At 45.7% G+C, this 7,450-nt stretch overlaps 1 pseudogene; it reads left to right on the top strand.

The window, feature by feature from the left end:
• Nucleotides 1-3,404: 3,404 nt before the first annotated feature.
• LOC116546466 lies at nt 3,405-7,141 on the top strand (annotated as a pseudogene).
• Nucleotides 7,142-7,450: the final 309 nt, after the last annotated feature.

Below are 7,450 nucleotides of genomic sequence, written 5' to 3'. Positions count from 1 at the left end.
GTTAAAGAGGAATGTGGGAAAGAATATCAACATTTGCTCTAAATATATTCCATGACTACTCTAATATTCGTCAGAAGATTAGGATAGATTGCAAGAAAAAAATGACCCCACAATCTCAATGCTTAAAATAACAAGCATACAGTTCTTTTTCATGCTACATGTCTGAGCAGGTCAGCAGAGGGAGGGGCAAAAGGTGGGAGCTTTTCACATTGAAAAATGGCTTTTTCTGCCACTCAGAAATCTGGTCTGATGGAGCAGACACTGTCTCAAACATTGGCAGTAAACATAAGACAAAGAAGGAGAAAACTGGAGGGTCTCAACCTAGTGATTAAGAGCTTGTCTCTTGCCACGTTTTCTCACAATCTTGGTTAGAAATATTCACCCAGCCTCGCCTAAATTTTAAAGGCATCAGAAGTTCTATTCTGCCATGGGTGTAAAAAGAAGAGTCAGGAATATTCCTTAAATGGTATTTGAGGCTACTACAACTTCCATGCTTCACTTTCGTGAACATTCCATTTTTACCTATAAATAAACCTATTCTTTGATTTGTATGAAAGCTTTTGTCTGGCAAACACTGATTTCCCAAATGAAAGAAAGTGGTTTTTCTTTGTTAATATTTATATTTAGCAAGAAAATATACAGCATCTCTGCTAAGACAGTTGTCCTTATTTTCTAGTCCGTAGAAAATATTCAATTCAACTGAGTCTATCGACTCTATTCTATTCCATAGAATCTGATCCAATAAATAATATTAGCAGAACCTAAAAAGGACCAAAGTTTTTATAATTACAGAAAACTGATCCATTGATATTCACTACTGCTTATCATCACTCTGCACGATTACACACATTTACAAAAAAGAAAGAGAAATTTAGTCTTTATCCTAAGAGCTGACACTGCAGTACTCACTGAGTCAAAGAAATAAGCTCCTCTTCCAATAAATAGACTTTTCTGGGGATAGCCATGTGATATGGTAGAATGAATCCAGGATTAAGGGTTAAAAAACCTTGAATTTCATTCCTTGCTGTATCACTGACTAACTATGGAATCTTGAGCAAAATGGTTTACTTCTCTTTGCCTTTTTCTCTCTGTAAAACCAGAATAAATAAAATGCTTTAAACATGGAAGACTTGTAATACAATTTTGTATGGTTCCTTCATCCTTTCCTTCCTTAACTTTCCTTCAACCCAAATAGCACTTTAGCTATACTTTTTCTTTGTAATTTTAACTTCTTGATAATAATATTTGCAAATATACACGAGATGACATTGTTAAGAAATAAATTATTCTGTTTACTGTAACACTTGGCAATCCTGTATCAGATACTGTATCAAATGAAAATCCATTTTAGAGATGAAGAAACTGGAACTTCAAAATAGATTAATCAATTCCTACTCTTTTCTACCTCACCAGGTAGTTGGGATGATGAAATTTAGCAATTTAAGCCATAGCACTGTAAATGGCAAAGTACTATTTCCTCACAAATCATAAATCACTTTCAGGCAGAATCTATATTTATTTGACCTGTTCATTTCCATAGAACCAAGTTCAACGCCAGGTAATGTATGAGTCTGAGAAGCCAAAGTGCCTTTGAGAACTCTCTTCCTTGCTCAAGAATATATGGAGACATATATATTAATAGCAATGTTTTAGCTAACTGTATACTTACAAAGAGTATGGTGAGCCAGTGTGATTAATGGCAATAGCAATCTTTATTTTTATTTTTTGAGGCAATATTAGTTTTACTCTTGTTGCTGGGCTGGAGTGCAATGGCACCATCTCTGCTCACTGCAACCTTCGCCTCCCTGGTTCAAGTGATTCTTCTGCCTCAGCCTCCCAAATAGCTGGTATTACAGGCTCCTGCCACTATGCCTGGCTAATTTTTTGTGTTTTTAGTAGAGGTGGGATTTCACCATGTTGGCCAGGCTGATCTCGAACTCCAGACCTCAGGTGATCTACCGACCTCAGTCTCCCAAAGTGCTAGGATTACAGGCATGAGTTACCATGCCCAGCCAAAAACAGCAATCTTTAGTCACACACACACCTGTATTCAAATTCTGGTTCTGCCACTAAAATCTCAGTGTTCTTGGGCAACATGAATTTGATTTTAGATTGAAAAGAGTAAATAAAATAATTTATATAAGATACTTTGTACGGCTTTTGGAACACAGTGGAACCCAACAAAAATAAATGGTAGATCTCATCCTTTCCATGGCTCTTTTAGAATTGTGTGATATATGTGGAAGGAATTGATATAAGGCATTAAAACAAGGCTTTTATAAATGGTGATAGATTCACAATTATACGCAATATTGGATTAGTGATTATTTCCTTTCTTCCTATTCCAGGATGTCTATATTCTTGCATTTTGTATATAAGTATTGATAGTTTATTAATATTTAGCTCAGATGGTTGAGGAAGGAAGATTTATACAACTGTCATAACTAAAATGTATTCACAGAGATTAAGGAAACTACTTGTAGAACCACTTGACTTACATGAACCAAAAAAAAAAAAAAAAAAAAAAAGGCCCAGGGCCTCAAAAAGGAAAGAAGAAAAATCTTCACTTTTTGGGCATCCACTTAGAACATAAATTACCTATGCAAATCCATTCTTTAGGCAGAAATTCTATATTAAATTGCTTTAGGTTTTTTAAAAACCTCTGTCACCTATATTCAACTTTGGAATTTTTTCCATTTCAGTGAGTCCTCTACTTTCTGAAAGAGAGAACACTCACATAGGGTGGGATAGAACTACTAAAGATATTTTGGTTCACTCTCCTGCCTGGGAGCAGGTGTTGCACTGAAATTGTCTATCCAAAATCCCAAATCATAGCATTTTAGGCTAATTATAAACAAGATAATTTTCAGTTGACCTTTGTTTTTTTGTTGTTGTTACTTTTGTTGGCTGACCATTAAAAGCATCAAATGGAAATGTGTTAAGCATTAAAGTAAGAAGACAAGCATCAGGTCAGGAAAGCTGATGAGTAAGTCACCTCTCCTTTAGGGTCTTCAGTGTAGGACTGGGGGCTCCCAGGGAAATTTGTATGAAACATTTTCTTCCTTTGTATTCAAGAAAGAGAAGGCTGTAATAAAGACCCAAGATTCAGGTCATGTAGGACAAAGATTCTGGAATCACATGGTCCCAGTGTCAGCCCTGATTTTGCCCATCACTAAGTCTAAGACTTTAAGGGAAAGTCACTTAACATCTGTTGTCTGACTTATTTATTACTGACTTCCGCCAATCTTGTACCATTTCTAAAATATAATAATGCCGATTAGCTACTTTTTGATGTAGCAAATGAGTGAATATATAAAATTTATTCTTCCCCTCTGTAATGTGGAACAATAGTTATTTCTTCCTTATAAGAAATAATAAGGAGAAAGGGGTTGCACCCAAACCGAGACAGGGGTAAAGCCTCCTCAACTATGACCTCAACCGGCCAGGATTCTACCACAACCAGGCAGTGAAGAAGTAGGCAGAACCCCCAGTGTCACTTTGAAGCCAAACATTAAAAAGGGAGCAGTTACCTGCTCCATCCCTCATCTAGTGCAGGTAAAGAAGAAAGGCAAAATGAAGAAGCTCGGCCAAGCAATTGAAGAAGATCTCTTCATGGGACTGCAAGGGATGGATCTGAGCCTTGAGACTGAAGCACTGGCTGGCACTGGCTTAGTGTTGGATGAGCAGCTAAATGTATTTCATTGTCTCTGGGATGATAGCTTCTGGGAATGCCCTGAGCAGCTCCATGATATCAACGAGCAACTGATCCAGGAGAGCCTCCTAGATCTCTGTGTGTCCTTTCAGGCCTTGTTTACTAAAAAGGAAGAGCTGATGTTGAATATACTGATAGATATATTGATATGTATCTATCAGCCTAGAATATATTGATCTAATGGAAACAACACAGTACACGAATGAGGGAGAACTCCGCGTCCTAGCAGACACCTGTGACTCAGTTTATTTTCATCCGAACTCATACTCCTATGCCTGCCTGGCCTCGGGCTCTGTCCTCAGGCTGGTGGATGTGGTCCTGGGGACTGAAATCTGGAATGGCATGGCATCATTAGGCTTTCTGGATATCATGCCCAGCACAGTCTTATGGATGGCTGTTGCATATTGTCACGTGGCTGTGGCAGCCCGCTGTGCTCAACAGAAACACCACATCTGGAGGGTCTTTATGGTGGATTGGGATGTGCACCACAGTCAAGAAACACAGTTCACCTTCAACCAGGACCCCAGTGTCCTCTATTTCTTCATCCACCACTACGAGCAGGGTAGGTTCTGGCCCCACCTGAAGGCCTCTAACTGGTCCACCACAGGTTTTGGCCAAGGCCAAGGATATACCACCAATATGCCTTGGAACAAGGTGGGAATGACGGATGCTGACTATATTGCTGCTTTCCTTCACATCCTGCTGCTGGTCATCCTTGAGTTCCAGCCTCAGCTGGTCCTGGTGGCTGCTGGATTTGATACCCTGCAAGAGGACCCCAAGGGTGAGATGGCCGCCACTCCAGCACGGTTCACCCAGCTAACCCACCTGCTCATGGATCTGGCAGAGGGCAAGCTGACCCTGTTTTTGGAGGGTGGCTACAACCTCTGCACCCTGGCTGAAGGCATCAGTGCTTTGCTCGACACCCTTCTGGGAGACCCTTGCCGCATACTGGAGTCCTCTGGTGCCCACTGCCGGAGTGCCCAGGCTTCCGTCTCCTGTGCTCTGGAAGCCCTTGAGCTCTTCTGGGAGGTTCTTGTGAGATCAACTGAGACCGTGGAGGGTGACAACGTGGAGGAGGACAATGTAGAGGAGAGCGAGGAGGATGAACCTGGGAGCCCTTGCTCCCAATCCTGACATGGCCAGTGCTACAGTCTCACACAGGGCTGGTCTCTGACCAAAGTATGATGAATCACTGCAACTTGTGGGACAGCCACCACCCCAAGGTACCCTAGCGCATCGTGAGGATCATGTGCTGCCTGGAGGAGCTGGGGCTTGCTGGGTGCTGCCTCACCCTGCCGCGGCGTCCCGCCACAGATGCTGAGCTGTTCACTTGCCACAGTACTGAGTATGTAGTGCATCTCCAGGCCACAGAGAAGATGAAAACCCAGGAGCTGCACCGTGAGAGTTCCAACTTTGACTCTATCTACATCTGCCCCAGCACCTTCACCTGTGCACAGCTTGCCATTGGCACTGCCTGCCGCCTGGTGGAAGCTGTGCTCTCAGGAGAAGTTCTGAATGGTGCTTCTGTGGTGCATACCCCAGGACACCATGCGGAGCAGGACGCAGCTTGTGGTTTTGCTTTTTCAACTCTGTGGCTGTGGCTGCTCGCCATGCCAGGCTATCTGTGGGCGTACCCTGCAGATCCTGATTGTGGATTGGGATGTCCACCATGGTAATGGAGCTCAGCACATGTTTGAGGATGACCCCAGTGTGCTATATGTGTCCCTGCACTGCTATGACCATATCACCTTCTTCCCCATGAGAGATGAGGGTGCCAGCAGCCAGATCGGCCGGGCTGCGGGCACAGGCTTCACCATCAATGTGGCATGGAATGGGCCCTCCTAGGTGATGTTGACTGCCTAGCTGCCTGCCATTACCTGGTGCTTCCCACTCTCTACGAGTTTAACCCAGAACTGGCGTTGGTCTCAGCTGGCTTTGACGCTGCACAGGGGGACCTGCAGGGGAGCTGCCAGGTGTTACCTGAAGGTTATGCCCACCTCACCCACCTGCTGATGGGCCTTGCCAGTGGCCACATTATCCTTATCCTAGAGGGTGGCTATAACCTGACATCCATCTCAGAGTCCACGGCTGCCTGCACTTCTCCCTCCTTGGAGACCTGCAGCCCTGCTGACCCTGCCACGGCACCCACTATCAGGGTTCCTGGCCTCAATCACTGAGACCATCCAAGTCCATCACAGATACTGGCCCAGCTTACGGGTCATGAAGGTAGACGACAAAGAGGGATTCTCCAGTTCTAAGTTGGTCACCAAGGAGGCACTGCAACCAGCCAAACCTAGGTTAGCTGAGTGGACGACCACATGAGAAAAGAAGGTTTTGGAAGCAGGCATGGGGAAGGTCATCTCAGCATCATCTGTGGAAGAGTCCACTCTAGGCCAGACTAAGTCAGAGATAGCTGTAGTGGCACTCACTCAGGACCAGTTCTCAGAGGCAGCTGTTGGGGGAGCCATGCTGGCCCAGACCATCTCCAAGGCAGCCGTTGGGGGAGCCATGCTGGGCCAGACCACCTCAGAGGATGCCGTTGGGGGAGCCATGCTGGGCTATACCACCTCAGAGGAGGCCATGGGATGAGCCATTCTGGACCAGACCACCTCAGAGGATGCCGTTGGGGGAGCCACGCTGGGCCAGACTATCTCAGAGGAGGCCATGGGAGGAGCTATTCTGGACCAGACCACCTTAGAGGATGCCGTTGGGGGAGCTGCGCTGGGCCAGACTACCTCAGAAGAGGCTGTAGGAGGAGCTACACTGACTCAGACCACCTCAGAGGCAGCCATGGAGGGAGCCACACTGGGCCAGACTACGTCAGAGGAAGTTCTAGGGGGCACCGAGCTGATCCAAACTCCTCTAGCCTCGAGCACAGACCGCTAGACCTCCCCCGCCATCCTCACCTGGGCAGGGATCTACACCTCAGATATCTCCCAGTGCATTGATCGGCAGCCTCAGGACCTTGGAGCTAGGCAGCGAATCTCAGGCCCCAGGATAAGAGAACCTACTAGGAGAGGCAGCTGGAGGTCAGGACATGGCTGATCCGATGCTGATGTAGGGATCTACGGGTCTCACTGATCAGGCCATATTTTATGCTGTGGCACCAATGCCCTGGTGTCCCCATTTGGTGACAGTATGCCCATACCTGCAGCAGGCCTGGACGTGACCCAACCTTGTGGGGACTATGGAACAATCCAAGAGAAATGCATATGTCTCTCTTGCCATCAGGTCTACTGTGGTTGTTACATCAATGCTCACATTTTCCAACACCACGGAAACTCTGGACATCTGCTGGTTCTCAGCTACGTCCACCTGTCGACCTGGTGTTACTACCATCAGGCCTGTGTCCACCACCAGGCTCTCCTAGATGTGAAGAACATTGCCCACCAGAACAAGCTTGGGGAGGGTATGCCCTACCCACACTAAACCCCAGAATACACTCCCTCTTCACCTTCTGAGGCCCACGGTAGACCAGCTGTAGCTCATTGCAGTCTGTGCCTTGGATGACGCGTAACCTCCCACTGCATCCCATCTTGAATATCCTTTGCAACTCCCCAAAGTTTATTTAAGTGTTAATGCTTTTAAGAGAACTGCGATGATTAATTGTGTATCTCCCTCTGCCCATTGCCTGCTTGAGGGGCACCACTACACTAGCCCAGAGGGAAAAGGGGGCAGCTCAGTGGCCCCAAGAGGGAGCTGATATCATGAGGATAACATTGGCTGGAGGGGAGTTAA

This window comes from Sapajus apella, unplaced genomic scaffold (assembly GCF_009761245.1).
Source record: "Sapajus apella isolate SASKATOON/1434 unplaced genomic scaffold, GSC_monkey_1.0 scaffold5, whole genome shotgun sequence".
NCBI lineage: Eukaryota > Metazoa > Chordata > Mammalia > Primates > Cebidae > Sapajus > Sapajus apella.
Note: the sequence above shows the minus strand (reverse complement) of the source record. Positions and strands in the feature narration are given on the sequence as shown.